Here is a 16,229-nt window from a genome sequence, read left to right on the forward strand (position 1 = left end):
GAATGTCTCCCCATTGGACTACATACTAGGCAGGCCTATGACATAGCTAACAGTAAGTGCTTGCAGCACATCTACTGTTAATCATTCAAATGCTATGGGAAAATATGGCATGGGTTACATTTGACTTGTAACGTAGATGGACATCAAGTGAAGCATTGTAAATTAGGTGTACCACTCTGGGTTACAACAGCCAACACAAACATATTTTCAAAGCTTTGTAATGGAGGAAAACTTATACAGTGTCCCATTGTGACTCTACTATGCCATAAAGGGTTAAAACCATGTTAAAACCAAGATCCTCATACTTTGTTTCAATTGTATGTAAAGACCAGAGCATTCAATCCTACTAACTGTAATTATATGCATATTAAATCCCTTAAACTGTGTGTGTGTAATATTGAGTGTAATGTGTTAATCTTGTCATGTGTGTTTATCTCTTCTCATTCTGAATATTTCATCTGTAAATTGAATTCTTGCATTTCAATGTTGCATAATAAYGGTCAGCGCTGTAATTATTCATGAATATATCTGATGACGTTCTATTACAGGAAATTAGTCAYAGACTCCAGCAGTAACAGTATGCATGCAATATGCTCTAAGGATATTTTAGGAAMGCTATGTATCTTATTTCCAGACAAATTGCATCAAAACTGCCCAGTCTCAAGTTGAAAGCAGGAACATGCAGTCACACTGTCTGGGCTGGATGGTCGTCAATAGATACCACAACAACAAAGTCACAATGATGTTGAACCTAGCTACAGATTTTTACACCAGATAATGTGATTTAACTAAATATGTTTGGTATCATTACTGGGAGTACTGACAGGTTCTGTTTGGTGTAGCACAGAGAATTGTCGACCAACCTTATCTTGGTGATACTGTCTTTATCCTAGATTTGTGGAAACAGGAGTCTCATAAAATGTCTGTGTCCAGTTATCCAATCGGATTACCTTTGATTTACAATAGGAAAMAAGTAGTTCCATGGGATTCTGATAGAGGTGACACAAATTCTATAGGATTGCAAGAATCCTATAGGGTCTAATGGGATAGGGAATAGGATTCTGATAGCAGTGCGAATAAAAACATGGCCCACRTCTACCGCTGGTAATGTATCAGGTATTGAAGCGTTCACTCAACTGCAAAGAAATTCAATAAAATTGCTGTGTGAGCATGCTGCCACCTGTGGGGTTCACAACATACACTTTACTCGAAAGCTCAGCCCACCTGGTGAGCCAAACAGAGTCTTCGGTGTTCTGAGGTCCAACCCAATCAGGGGACTGCAAAATATGTCCAACCTCTCTATTAACCTCGAAAACACCCTTTTCAAGCTCTGACTGACCGCCATGGTGGTGAATCTATCATCCACATTCATCATCCACAAGGGACCTGTTCTGTTCCAATGCTCTCAGACTGCACCTTTCCTTTCTTCCTTCTTCTCTAGATATGTCAAAGCTAGTTTACAATGTGAAGTTTGTCTTTATTATCAAAGAAAAATAAGGCATTGTTGTGGTTAGACATAACAAGATATTATGATGTGCATGTTTTCAGCTTTTATTTTTTTATTTTTTGTAATTTCCTTCTGAAAATAGCAGATGCAAACTTTACTCAAGTACAAACGCGTGTGGGCCAGAGGTTARTGCTACCTTGCGCTGTATTCATCTGCGTCTATGTGAAAGAAAACTAGAGACATGGATATGATTCACAACATTTTGCATGTCTTTTCGTGTGTGTGTGCKATAGAGAGAGGTCACATCTGTTTTCAGGCACAGAACATGGGCTTTGTCAAAAGCACTCTTCACTCTCCCTCGAAGGCATGCTGAGAAGTCAYCTCTCTCTTTCGAGTCCCCCTCTCCTCGCGACAGCAGAGCCGCTTTTGCTTTCCTTCAGCACCACTTCCCCTCCTATTCTCTCTCTCTCTATCCCCTACATCCCCGAAACGCTTACCAGCGAGCGTCAGCGCAGAGAGATGACGAGAAATTTGGGGAAATAAATCACGTTTCAGAGCAATTTATTCCTTCGAAAAATAGAGGATGATGAGAACATAACATAGGCAGTAAAGAAGGAAAAGGAGGAATCACAAATTATTATAACCTAACGCACAAGTTCGTCAGCGGTCCAGCTGTCGGCATATTTCATTTATTTCGGGTTAATTGCACATTTACTGTAGACTAGCTATGTCGCAGCGTGAGGATATTGAAAAAGGCAGGGGGGTAGGCTGCTGAGAGAGAGGGAGATAGCCTTGGCAGCACATTATTATAATGATGCTGAGTGAGTGACTGATCCACGCATTCAAATTGSGCTGGCGACTTTAATTTGGAACTACAATTCAGCAAGGGCGATATTGTATTTTCGTCTGCTTCTGGAAGGCATCGGGAGGAACCTGCAAATTGCCCGAACAATGCTCCAAGTGGCGCCTTTTATCAGGCTCGGAAGAAAGAAAGCGGAGCAAAGGACAGCATCGAGGTAAGGTGAATGTGGATCGTTTTGCCAGGGGAGGATTGTCAGTAGCCTAGCTTGGTACTTCATTGTGGATTCGTTTGGGTGAGGCTTGCGTGCAGATAATCTAACAAGTCAAAACTACAGKGTTGTCTAAAGTAGGCCTACTAAATGCACAAAACTTGTTTGGAAGGTAAACATCCACAAAAAAATAATGTGAAGGGTAAAGAAATCGATAAGGTTATAAATGTGGTTAGCTTCTCGGTTTTGCATTCCCCCAAAATCAAGCGATTMTTTCATATGAATAGCATACTAAAGGAACATAGCCTACCAGAGGACCAATTGATGKATGCACTTTCAATAGCAAATTTAGGCACACTTGAATTGCCTATAGAACGTTGGAATTAGGCTACATTTCGTGCATTTAGCCTATTCAGGTGCTAATGGCAGAGCTAACAGGTTGGGAGAGTGGTTACTTCCCGTGTAAGTTACCTGTGCGTGACACATTCTGCTTGTGTGTTTGTGTTTGCGTGCGTGAGCCAGTGTGCGTGTCGCTATAAATGCAGAACATTAGCAGATAAGACAGTCAACCAGGGTGCTATAGCCTATGGATAAAATGTATTTGGTTGTGGCACTAATTTTCAGTGATACTGCTGTATTGTCTTTTTCTGGCATTCTCCCCTTTATGACAGGTGTGATATCAGGCCCTTTGGGTAGGCTATACTAGAGTGCCAGTAAAGGTTGAAAGGCTCAATGAAGTGGGTCTGCCCACAAAGTACCTTTACAATATCCCACTTACACATGTTCTGGCCAGCAAAACCCAAAATATACCTATAACAATTACCTGACTAAACCAACTAACTAAAATATCAATGTATAAATTATGACAAATACCAATAAGCTCTTGGCGACTAGGCCTATCCGATGGATTCCCTAGGCTCACTTGCGGTTTAAAGATTACCGTCTCTATATATTTCAGCCTCACACAATATCTCATCTGCTCAGTCAGTCCCAGCCCTTAATCAGACATTTGTGCTATTTCCTCGACTTGGCACAACACAYCGGGGAGATTGACTGACACTGACTCCACCGGTTTAGCTTTAGAAAACAGGGATACAGCCCAACGAGGAACTCATTCTTTGTGAGATTGCTTTTCCTTGACATTTTTACGTCGCATGTGGCGCGAGCTTAGGCGCTTCTTAGGTTTTCCATCACAACAGAGCAGCTCTAAATGCCTGTAGATGTATTAGAGTTGCAGTGTAATGATTTATCTATCCTTTTAGAGGCTGAGTTCCCCCCTGAGCCCCCTCTCTCTACTGGACCCATCAGCCTACCCTCTCCATTTCCCTCTTTCTAATTTGCTCTACCTCCTTTCGTCTCTCCTCTCTCTCTTTACCTCTGTCTTTTTCTCTGTCGATGGGCACATGCATCATTTATGGCTGTTGGAGGATGGTCTTAAAGTCAGAGAAAAATTCCCCAGGTATTGACAATGACTTAAGACAGAAGTATAGCGCCTCATCCATTGAGGGGCAGAACAGCAGGCACCATTATGAGTGATCAATCACACTCTTTTCTTCCTTCCTTACCTAAATGGAGTATACAAGGATCTGGTTGGAGGCACGCAGGAACAAATGAATCATTTGGGAATGGGTCTTGATTTCTTCATGCAAATACATACCTTGCTTAACTCTCTGACTCTGAATATGCACTGAGCAAAAATATAAACGCAACTGTGTTGGTCCCATGTATCGTGAGCTGAGATAAAAGATCCAAGACATACGCACAAAAAGCTTATTTCTCTCAAATGTTCACCTTGTRCCACTCTAAAATGTGCAGTTTTGTCACACAACACAATGCCACAGATGTCTCAAGTTGAGGGGGCGTGCAATTAGCATGCTGACTGCAGGAATGTCATTCAGAGCGGTTGCCAGAGAATTGAATATTCATTTCTTTACTATAAGCCAACATCGTTTGAGAGAATTTGGCAGTACGTCCAACCAGCCTCACAACTGCAGACCACATGTAACCATGCCAGCCCAGGACCTCCACATCCGTTTTTTTCACTTGCGGGATGATCTGAGACCAGCTGATGAAACTGTGGGTTTGCACAACCAAAGAATTTCGGCACAAACKGTCAGAAACCGTCCCAGGAAAGCTCATCTGCGTGCTCATCATCCTCACCAGGGTCTTGACCTGACTGCAGTTAGGCGTCCATCCGACTTCAGTGGGCAAATGCTCACCTTCGATGACTACTGGCACGCTGGAGAAGTGTGCTCTTCACGGATGAATCCCAGTTTCAACTGTACCTGGGAGATGGCAAACARCGTGTGGGCTAGCGGTTTGCTGATGTCAGCGTTGTGAACAGCGTGCACCATGGTGGCGGTGRGGTTATGATATGGGCAGGCATAAGCTAYGGACCACGAACACAATTTCATTTTATCAATGGCCTATTTTGAATGCACATAGATATTGTGACAAGATCCTGAGGCCCATTGTCATGTCATTCATCCSCCGCCATCACCTCATGTTTCARCATGATAATGCACRGCCCCATGTCGCAAGGATCTGTATATAATTCCTGGAATCTGAAAATGTCCCACTTCTTCCATGGCCTGCATACTCACCAGACATGTCAMCCATTGAGCATRTTTGGGATGCTCTGGATCGAYRTGTACRACAGCRTGTTCCAGTTCCCGCCGATATCCAGCAACTTTGCACCGCCATTGAAGAGGAGTGGGACAACATTCCAAAGGGCACAAACAACAGCCTGACCAACTCAATGTGAAGGAGATGTGTCGCGCTGCATGAGGGATATGGTGGTCACACCAGATACTGACTGGTTTTCTGATCCACGCCCCTACCTTATTTTAAAAGGTATTCTGTGACCAACAGATGCATATCTGTATTCTCAGTCATGTGAAATCCATAGATTAGGGTCTAGTAAATGTATTTCAATTGACTGATTTCCTTATGAACTGTAATTTTGATATTGTTGCATGTTGTGTTTTATATTTTTTGTTCAGTGTAAATTCATCCCATTTTTAACTGGGTTATTATGGCAGAGTTTTCCYGGTGTCATTTGAGGAAAAACCTTTTTTTAAGAATCCTGGGCTTTTCTATTTATACAGAGAACGAAGCCAAATGTATTCTTGGGCAGTTTATCCTTATTACTCAGTGAAGTCATTTGAATATGGCATGGGCACATTAACGGAGAGAGGTTGAACACGCACTTCCTCTGCAAACACAGTGATGAAAATGTGTGCATAATGATAGTATATTGTTATTATCTTTACTGAGGGCCTCTGCAAACATGAACGTACAGTATAATCAGCATATGCATTTACCAGCCACCCTAATTACATTACTACTCAATGTTCAGTATTGTTGTCATTAGCATATGCATTTACCAGTCCTATGATATGCTAATTACATTACTACTCAATGTTCAGTATTGCTGTCATTAGCATATGCATTACCCAGTACTATGATATGCTAATTACATTACTACTCAATGTTCAGTATTGCTGTTCATTAGCATATGCATTTACCAGTACTATGATATGCTAATTACATACTACTCAATGTTCAGTATTGCTGTCATTAGCATATGCATTTACCAGTACTATGATATGCTAATTACATTACTACTCAATGTTCAGTTATTGCTGTATTTAGCATATGCATTTACCAGTACTATGACTAGTTAAATTTACTTACCTACTCAATGTTCAGTATTGCTGTCATTAGCATATGCATTTACCAGTACTATGATATGCTAATTACATTACTACTCAGTGTAGTGGTTAGAGCGATAGGCCAGTAACCGGAAGGTTGCTGGATCGAATCCCCGAGCTGACAAGGTCAAAATCTGTCGTTCTGCCCCTGAGCAAGGCAGTTAACCCACTGTTCCCCGGGCGCTGAAGACGTGGATGTCGATTAAAGCAACCCTCCGCACCTCTCCGATTCAGAGGGGTTGGGTTAATTGCGGAAGACACATTTTAGTTGAAGGCATTCAGTTGACTAGGTATCCCCCTTTCCCTTTCCTTTTCACTATGGTTAGCATTAGCAATAGGCAGTTGCAACTTTCTGTCAAACCATTCTTTGCCCCCCCCCTCCAACCGAAGCATCCGGTTGGCGTTTCCCCTCACTACCAAGTACTGTATGGTGATGAGATGAAGCACAGTGGTTGGCAGCAGGAGAAGATGGTGAGAGATGGATTTTGGCCGACATTCTGCACATTCTTTCATCGATGAAAGATTTGATCTCAATACAGTTTTCTGTTTCCAAAACTAGAATCTGTAACAAACAGGGTGGACTGCAAAGGCGTAAGCCTTTGCCAAAGTTTTTTTACAAGTGCATTGTTTAAGAGTGCAAGGGTGAATTTAGTTATTGCACACGTGCACTTCACAGAGTAGGTGTTCCCTAACGGAAATATTCAAATAAATGCTAGAATGCACCAATAGGATCTCACTAGTTCGTGCTTGGCTCTGCCCACTATGATTAATTTTCTCCCATTGGAAAGGACAGGCTCTGGTGTATCTGCCTTTGAGCAGCCATGTTGCCTATGTCATCAGGAAGGGAAAAATAAGAGGCAAGAGAGAACGAGAGCCTTAGGGTTTGTGTCCTCACATTGACACCCCTCCCTCGATCCCTCTCTTCTCCTCCATCCTCCTCTCTCACTCAGTGACAGCTGGCAGCCAGTAGGGCACAGTGGACATGCCAGCACAAGTGCAGMCATTTGCCAACTCACAGAGACATACATATAGAACATGACTAATTCACACACAGCTCTCTCTCTTTCACTCACTCTCCCTTTTTCTCACACACACATACCGTACACACTCAATGGAGCGTACATATACATATTACGTAAAGCCCACAGTCAATACGCTGCACCATATTGAGAAACTGGATTATAGTAACAGGATTCAGTGTACTCTAATTGTTGCTAATAATGCAGTCAGKGTATTAAGACCACACTAGCTGAGCTGAGCGTCCCCTTCCTCCTAAAGCCCTGACAGAGTGTACATTGCTCTCCTGGTCTAGTCCTTTAGAGCATTGACCCCATTTAATTCAACAATTTACACAAGGAACACGTGCTCCGATCACTTTAGCATGCTACCGGCCATTCTGCACATCATGTAGTGTCTCGGGTCCTTGAAGTCCAACAGCACAGTTCTTTTTAGGTTAGTCCACAGCCATCCTGGTTAATTGGTACAGGAAAGTCCGACTTTTGAAGAATGCACAATAACTTTTGATTAAGTGTCGGATTAAAAAAAGAACCTGCTGTTGGTTGTTTATTTTTAATTGGTGTGTCACACTTACAGTCACAATTCTTCAAACCTCTGCGCTGGTTTTAAGAAGACTTTCGGGAAATAGTGTTGCCAATGAAAATGAGTGGGGTTTTGTTTTCGGTGGATGACAATTACCAAACCATCATTGCTGCTGCGGAGGTGAGAATATATTTCCATAATTAGCCTAAATGCATATCAGTGGTGCATGTTGGCCTGAAATGGTAATTCAGCACTTAAGGCATTTTGACTCTGAAACCCTCAAGTGTTTTGAGACTTGCATACAAATAAGAAGAAATACTTTATAATAGCATACTATTTTAGATGCTCCTGAGTGAAAACAAAAAGTGAGAAGGCATTTCTTGATATAACACAGCAACAAACAGAACCAGTCAAAAGTTTGGACACACCTACTATTTCAAGGGTTTTTCTTTATTTTTAGCTATTTTCTACATTGTAGAATAATAGTGAAGACATCAGAACTATGAAATAACACACATGGAATCATGTATGTAATAAAAAAAAACCAATCAAAAGATATTTAGATTTTAGATTCTTCAAAGTAAGCCACCCTTTGCCTTGATGACCGTTTGTACACTCTTGGCATTCTCTCAACCAGCTTCATCTGGAATGCTTTTCGCAACAGTCTTTTTGAAGGAGTTTCCACATATGCTGAGCACTTGTTGGCTGCTTTTCCTTCACTCTGCGCTTCAACTCATCCAAAACCATCTCATTTGGGTTGAGGTCGGGTGATTGTGTGAGGACAGGTCATCTGATGCAGCACTCCATCACTCTCCTCTTGGGTCAAATAGCCCTTACACAGCATGGAGGTGTGTTTGGGTCCATTGTCCTTTTGAAAAACAAATGATAGTCGCCCACTAAGCGCAAACCTGATGGATGGCGTATCGTTGCGAAGGCTGTGGTAGTCAATGCTGGTTAAGTGTGCCTTGAATTCTAAATAAATCACTAACAGTGTCACCAGCAAAGCACCCCACACCATAACAAATTCCTCCTCATGCTTTTCGGTGGGAACTGCACATGCAGAGATCATCCGTTCACCTACTCTGTGTCTTCACAAAGACACAGCGGTTGGAACCCAAACATTTTGGACTCATCAGATTTCCACCTGTCTAATGTCCATTGCTCATGTTTCTTTCCGAAGAAAGTCTATTCTTTCTTATTGGTGTCCTTTAGTAGTGGTGTCTTTGCAACAATTTCGACCATGAAGGCCTGATTCACCGCAATCTCCTCTGAACAGTTGATGTTGAAGATGTGTCTGTTACTTGAACTCTGTGAAGCATTTATTTGGGCTGGCAATTTCTAGGCTGGTAACTCTAATGAACTTATCCTCTGCAGCAGAGGTAATCTGGGTCTTCTCTTCCTGTGGCGGTCCTCATGAGAGCCAGTTTCATAATAGCGCTTGATGGTTTTTGCGACTGCAGTTACTTTAAATTTTTCCGGATTAACTGGACCTTCCATGTTTAAAGTAATGATGGTCTGGCGTTTCTCTTTGATTAGTTGAGCTGTTCTTGCCATAATATGGACTTGGTCTTTTACCAAATAGGTCCTTGTCACAACACAACTGATTGGCTCAAACGCATTAAGAAGGAAAGAAATTCCACAAATTAACTTTTAACAAGGCACACCTGTTAATTGAAATGCATTCCAGGTGACTACCTCATGAAGCTGGTTGAGAGAATGCCAAGAGTGTACAAAGCTGTTTTCAATGCAACGGGTGGCTACTTTGAAGAATATCAAATATATCAAATATATTTYATTTGTTTCACACTGTTTTGGTTACTACATGATTCTATATGTGTTATATCATAGTTTTGATGTCTTCACTATTATTCTACGGTGTAGAAAATAGTACAAATCAAGAAAAACCTATGAATGAGTAGGTGTGTCCACACTTTCGACTGGTACTGTAATACATTCAGAATCAGACCTTTACTAAAAAACTCACACAAAAACCAAGAAGAACAGCACAATGAGATGTTTTATTAAAGATTAGAAATTACACTGAGCAAAAATATAAACACAACATCCAACAATTTCTAATATGTTACTGAGTTACAGTTCATATAAGGAAATCAGTCAATTTAAATACATTCATTAKGTCCTAATCTATGGATTGGGGCGGGGGCGTGGACTGGGGCGTAGATCAGAAAACCGGTCAGTATCTGGCGTGACCACCATTTGCCTCATGCATCGCGACATATCTCCTTCGCATAGAGTTTATCAGTCTGTTGATTGTGGCCTGTGGAATGCTGTCCCAATACTCTTCAATGGATGTGAGAAGTTGCTGGATATTGSCTGGAACTGGAACACGCTGTCGTACATATTGATCCAGAGCATCCCAAACATGATCATGGGTGACATGTCTGGTGAGTATGCAGGCTATGGAAGAACTGGGACATTTTCAGCTTCCAGAAATTGTCTACAGATCCTTACAACATGGGGCCGTGCATTATCATRCTGAAACAYGAGGTGATGACGGCGAATGAATGGCGCGATGATGGGCCTCAGGATCTCGTCATGGTATCTTTGTGCATTCAAATTGCCATCGATTAAAATGCAATTGTGTTAGTTGTCCRTAGCTTATGCCTGCCCATACCTTTACCCCACCGCCAMCATGGGGCACTCTGTTCACAACATTGACATAAGCAAACTGCTAGCCCACATGACCATATCTGCCCAGTACAGTTGAAACCGGGATTCATCCGTGAAAAGCACACTTCTCCAGCATTCCAGTGACCATAGTAGGTGAGAATTTGCCCACTGAAGTCGGTTACGACACCAAACCGCAGGCAGGTCAAGACCGTGGTGAGGACGATGAGCACGCAGATGAGCTTCCCTGAGATGGTTTCTGACAGTTTGTGCAGAAATTCTTTGGTTGTGCACACCCACAGTTTCATAAGCTGTCCGGGTGGCTGGTCTCAGATGATCCAGCAGGTGAAGAAGTCCGATGTGGAGGTCCTGGGCTGGCGTGGTTACACGTGGTTGTGAGGCCGGTTGGACGCACTGCCAAATTCTGGCAAACAACTTTGGATGCGGCTTATAGTAGAGAAATTAACATTACATTTTTTGGCAACAGCTCTGGTGGACAGTCAGCATGCCAATGTTGTTGTATGACAAAACTGCACATTTTAGAGTGGCCTTTTATTGTCCYCAGCACAATCTGCACCTGTGTAATGATCATGCTGTTTAATCAGCTTCTTGATATGCCACACCTGTCAGGTGGATGGATTATCTTGGCAAAGGAGAAATGCTCACTAACAGGGATGTAAACAAATTTGTGCTCAAACATTTTAAGAAATAAGCTTTTTATGTGTATGGAAAATGTCTGGGATCTTTTATTTCAGATCATAAAATATGGTTAAGTTTCTTTGATCAAACCTGCAGACAACTCTGTAAAGGTATCGTCAAGGAAAGGTCTCCACAGACTCTTTCTGGTTCTAATAATGATATTTCATCAACACTTCATGGCAAAGTTTTCATATCAAAATTCTGACAGACTCTTGATTTCAAATTCCCAGAGATATGTTCGAGCCCTCTTCCCCAAATGGGACATGACATTTGGGTTGGTTTGATGTTTGTGAGGGGGCTGGAGGTTTAAAAAAAAAAAACGTTGATCTGATCACTCTGGGCTTTCTGGAGGGCTGGGTTACAGACCTCTCCACCAGATTATGAAAGTACAGATGCCAGCCTTTGCAAACACATGAGATTATGGCTACGCAAATACAGAGCGGGCGCAGACAAGATTATAGTACAAGATTAGGACCATGCATGGTCTCACACACACTTTCACTCACACATATAAACACCCCTACACATTTTTACAGTTGTGTCCGGAAACACATCTACGTGGGATTCCACATATAAAACGCACACGTAAACACATGCATTCAATAGCTATGTGTAATCCGGGATTATTACGGGCAGTGCTTGTCCAACACTTCATATTAAAGCCACACACAATGCAGTAGCAGATTAGAGGGAGGCAGAAATAGAAAGAAAATGAAGTAGACGGACAGGATCAAGCTGAAGATGAAAACACAGGGACGAGAGCGTAGATACAGTAATGAATAGAGAGGGAGGAAGACTTGTTGAGAGAGAGAGAGAGAGAGCGAGAGAGAGAGAGAGAGAGAGAGAGAGAGAGAGAGAGAGAGAGAGAGATTTGTCGGGGCTCTGTGGAAGTGTGAGACAGTTTGCATGCCTTCCAGCCATCCTATCAGATGGATTTCTTTGTGACCGCTATTTTAATCATCAACATTAATTAATGACAGGCGAGCTGGCATGTTTGCTCTAATTTGGCTTGGTTGTTTTTCTGATGTTGTGAGTTGCATCATGGACTTCTCCCGTGAGGCTTCCAGTTCCTCTACTCCTTGAGGGAACTACAGGTTTTTGGGTTAAACATATAGATCAAATGCTGTGTGTTTACAACTCTRACAGGTCAAAACGTAAAGGATGTGTTCATAAAACAAATTTACTAAGTATTTTTGTTTTCTTTCGAAGGAAATGGTAGATGAATAMTTTATTCCTCTGTGCCTGGTTATAAAGTGTCTGGGAAAGAAGCATTAATCCAATCACAAAGTAGATTYTTCTGTATTCTCTTAAATCAGGTGAGCAATGTAGCACAATGGTTTCTTGGATTCCGTCAGTTCAGAGCCGCCGGAAAATGTGTGGTGAGACAGAATTTGCCCCAGTACCTTTTCAATCTGGTGTGGCRCACCACTTTCAAAGCAGCAGCACCAAAGTCGTTTACCAGACATATTCATTAGTTCATGTCATACAAAAACATAGAAAAAACGTGTTGCAAYGGAAAAGAAAGCAGGCGTTTCTTATTGGGCAAGTTGACAKAGTATCTCCCCCAAACTAGCTGTTATTGGCAGAGAGGTTTCCCACTGGGCACATATGTCAGTTCAAGGTCTAGTTTTGATTTACATTTGGTTGAGTTGTCAACTAACGTGAATTCAAGGTGAAATCAACAAAACATTTCACCATGTCTTYGGATTTAAGTTAAAAGTTGGGTGAAAAMATTATGACATTCCCTTRCATTGATGACTTTTTTCAAATGCTATCAGTTTTCCACATTGATTCACACGTCACATGACGTGGAAACAACATTGATTAAACCAGTTTTTGCCCAGTGGGTTGTAACTCTCTTTCTTATTGGTCTATTAACTGTGATGTCACCGGGCAGGCCAAAACTCCATACCACCAAAACAGGCTGAAATTTCAGGCAGTCTTTTCAAACAGCTCTTACACTAAAAGGGCATTATCATACTTTTCATAATTTCACACTATTGTTCCAACCTCATAGTGTGTAAATACTGTATATATAAAACACAGAAAAATCACGTTTTTGAGTGCAYTGGGCCTTTAAAGACATTCTTTGCATATTGCTCAGCTCTGCTATAGTAGTTCACAAAACTACAGAGTATATGTTCTCCATTGAAGTTGTCTTTGGCTTTTTTATATATCTATATCAGATTCAGAATGAATATTAACAAGGTTTGTGGTAGTTTGAAAGGGCTTGATCCACGTTAGGCCAGGAGTGTTTCCAATTCACATGACCCGACCAGAAAAACCTCAGCCCTAWAGTCACAGCACAGATAAAAAGGGAAGCTATCGATACTAATAATATTTTGTCATAGCATACGAATAGGACCCAGAGTTTTACCTTACCAGGTCACGAGATCAGGAAAAACTCCAGGCCACAGAAAAGACACTTCCAAATTTTGCCACAACACTTTTGAAACTGTGGTGCCACCTCTGTACCGGTTACCCTATATAGCTGGTTATTTCTCTACCATTTTCCAGAGAGACCCGTTCTGAGCCACAGTTTGAGGATTTGACAGGAGACTGAGTGTAGACTAAAGAGATATTCAGAGGTAACTGAGCCCACAGCCAGTCCCAGCTGTTTTATAGCGCCCCTGAGACGTCTGTGTGTGGATTACCTCAAATGATGCCCTTCATCTGAACTCTAAAGAAATTAAACCCATACTTGTGTTTTACTAGCCATATGGGGACATTTTCTCCATCAACCGACCAATCAATCAATCCTTCAATTCAACCCCTCGATCAATCATGTCTTAGTGGATGATGTGCGTTAAGCGGCAGACGAGCCGTCACGGGGATCTTAACGTAATGAGATAAGGCAGAGGACCACACCTAATTGGATTACATTAGCAGACCGCATTCACAACAACAGAGGAAGGCTTGAATTAAATAAGTCCCATTTTAAACACACATACGGTTTGTTGTAAAGATGAGACTGGATCAGGTGCAGGTGGATGGCCTTCCAGAAAGCTGCACTGGGAGGTGTGTGTGTGTGTGTGTGTGTGTGTGCGTGTGTGTGTGTGTGTGTGTATGGCGAGTACAAACAGGCCCATGTGCACACAGACCTGTCTCTCCAGCAGCTTGGACAGGTTCATCCCTCTCTCCCTCCCTCCATCCCTAGTTGCCTCCTGCCACTGAGAGGTCCTCTCTGTGCTTCAGGCTCTGTCATCTCATTTGTGAAATGAACTACGATCATCAGTTGTGCTGGGGTTCAAATAGAGTTTTGTTGAGTCTCCTGGCTGTTTTTTGTTCTTCTCTCTGTCCTTGTATAGCCAGAGTGCAATTTTAACAAGGCTTCTGAATGAAACGTCTAACCACTAATTGTTTCTCCCTCAGTCTGTTGCGTTTCTACGGTAGTCTGGCTGCTGCCTTTTCTGTTGCTCTCAGGCCGTGAATAGAGTTAATACTCAAACACAAAGGTTCCAGTGTGTAGTCCGGTTCAGGTGACGCATTGGTAAAAACCAAACGTGGATCAAAAGAATATCTATGAGAGTGTATTGTACAGGCCTGTCACTGTGCCACTCATCTTGCTGGGAAGGGGAGGGGGCGTTGTCTGAGGAACAGACGTCTTTTCACAGTTCTACTGAAATAGTACAGAAGCATTGTGAGAGTGCCACCTTGAATTCTTGATATGCAATTTTGCAAAGTGTCTGACAACTAGAAGGCTTCAGTGGAGGWCACTCATAGGGAACCATATGGGTGTGGATTTGTTCCAGCATACACRCCGTCTGGAAAGAAAGGAGAGAAAAAAGGGAATTTTCGAGAAATACTGGCTTGGCAAACAAGTGAAGTTAYTGCCCTATGTGGCGGTGTTATTAAGGGAGTGGGTTTATGACTAGCAGCTTTTCAAGAACTAAAGGAAGAGCTGCACTCACTTTCAATTGTAAAATAGGCAATATAGCTAATGGAATACTGCCTTGTGGTCAGTTTGGGAAAGGACCCACAAGATGAAGGTTGACACAGAGAGAGAGTGTGTGTGCGTGCATCTGTATGGGTGTTGAGGTAGAGCGGGGGATTGGTGGAGTGGACCGCAGAAAGAAAAGCAATTGAGAGAGAAATAGGAAAAGCCAAGGGAACAAGAGAAGAGACCGAGGGAGAGTGACAAATTCAAAATCAAGTGGGAATGTGGAGACTGCGATGTAGAAGAAACAGCATTAGACGTGTTCAGCCAAAGAGAGAGAGGATCAAGACCTCGAGAATTAAATGGGAACTCTGCCAATGTCCCCCTCTTCTCTCTTTACTGCCGTCTCCTTCCATTTGTCTCTCTCTGCTGTCTCTTTCTATCCCTCATTCTCTTTCTCCATTAGCGTGTGTATGTAGAGTATGGTGGCTCAAGTGGCCCAAAGCCTATGGGATGTGTCAACATGCGAACCCATTAAATCATTAGAGTCTATTTATTATTAACTCASAAGCACACATAACTGGGGCTGCAACCTTTTAATATTCATGCAGTCTGACTGAACAGAAGTGATACTAACAGGGGGAACTGGGATGAGAGACACACACACACACACACTTGCAGAGCATCCTCCATCGACTCAGCATTCGGAGGTTGGTGGGGTTGATGTGGCTGGTTAGCTCAGACTGGGTGGTTGTTTGTGCCTTTGTTGTCAGAGCTAGCTGCCTGCAGGCTTTCAGAGGTTGGAGGCTAGCACAGTTCATTGGGCTGAGTGGTTAGGACAGGGTGACCCATCATTCAAACTGCGGAGACTTTTTAAATGGAAGTCACAGACCGAGTGCTGCTCACTCAGCTCTCCTCCCTCTCTACCTTGCTGCACCATCAATCAAAGCCGCCATGTCATTTTTCACACCCTCCCAAATGTGGAATTGACCAAAAACAGAGTCTATATTGATCAAACAACCCGGGAACAGAGGTGGCGACTATGGTTTAGTGGATGACACCCTGTTGCCCTCCTGAGGGGTTTAAAGATGTCATTTAAAGGTGTCATCCAAATATGACTCACAGATGAGATTAGCCTGTGTTCTCTGATCGCCCTTTGTCCCTCTCCCTCTCCCCCTCACCACGTTTTCTCTGTGCATCTACCTTGTCCCCCCTTCCTCCACTTGTGTGTGACTGTGGGACTTCTGCATTAGATAATGGAGGGAGAGAGGAAGCATATAGGCAGAGATAGGGGGGAGCAGAGAGGAGGTAGAGGG

At 42.6% G+C, this 16,229-nt stretch overlaps 1 protein-coding gene across 1 annotated transcript in view; it reads left to right on the forward strand.

The window, feature by feature from the left end:
* The first annotated feature begins 1,792 nt into the window (after positions 1–1,792).
* The window catches only part of LOC111951034 (leucine-rich repeat transmembrane protein FLRT1-like), a 32,674-nt gene continuing 18,237 nt past the window's right edge, over positions 1,793–16,229 (forward strand). Inside the window, exon 1 of the mRNA XM_023969004.2 lies at positions 1,793–2,463. The gene's annotated coding sequence lies outside the window, so the exon portion shown is untranslated. The remainder of the gene's footprint in view (positions 2,464–16,229) is intronic.

This window comes from Salvelinus sp. IW2-2015, linkage group LG23, assembly GCF_002910315.2.
Source record: "Salvelinus sp. IW2-2015 linkage group LG23, ASM291031v2, whole genome shotgun sequence".
Lineage (NCBI taxonomy): Eukaryota > Metazoa > Chordata > Actinopteri > Salmoniformes > Salmonidae > Salvelinus > Salvelinus sp. IW2-2015.